This window comes from Orycteropus afer, unplaced genomic scaffold, assembly GCF_000298275.1.
Source record: "Orycteropus afer afer isolate SDZICR_OR568_19922 unplaced genomic scaffold, OryAfe1.0 scaffold00214, whole genome shotgun sequence".
In the NCBI taxonomy this organism is placed as follows: domain Eukaryota; kingdom Metazoa; phylum Chordata; class Mammalia; order Tubulidentata; family Orycteropodidae; genus Orycteropus; species Orycteropus afer.
In genome coordinates this window covers 485,031-485,611 of record NW_006921801.1, presented here as the reverse complement: position 1 = coordinate 485,611, position 581 = coordinate 485,031, and positions in this window count along the sequence as shown.

Sequence of the window (581 nt, the reverse complement as noted above, 5' to 3'; positions counted from 1 at the left end):
CCGTGTGCGGCAGGATAAAGCTGCTCGGGTTAAAGTGATGCAATGACTTCACCACATTACTACGTCCCAGACGTGAGTCTAGATGAGGCGACGGGTGAACCGAAATTCCAAATGAAAAACCTTTTCCCTCCTTCAGGAAATATCCCTTAAGGAAGAGTAGTATTAGGATGAAATGGATGTTGAAGCGATCTGTGAGTCGGGGGTAGGTGGTTCTTTGAAACTTAGATTTTAGGATGATGCACAGGGCGAAAAGTTAGGGAAAAAGGTGGAAACAAAACCTTAAGTCTATGAATGTCAAAAGAAGAAGTAGAGTAGCCTGCTTCTTAAATTCCAGATGTGTTCCTTGAAGCTTAGTCTTGTATGTGGTGAATGTATGTTGTTGTTGTTTGCCATCGACCCCTCCTTGGGTTTCCAAGGCAGTATCACTACGGAAGTAGATTGCCCAGTCTTCCTCACAAGGAGTGGCTGGTGGGTTTGAACCTCCAGCCTTCTGGTTAGCAGTCAAGTGCCTTAGGCACTATGCTACCAGAGCTCCTGGTGAATGTTTAGTGGTGCTATTTAGGGGGCTGAGAGAAATACAA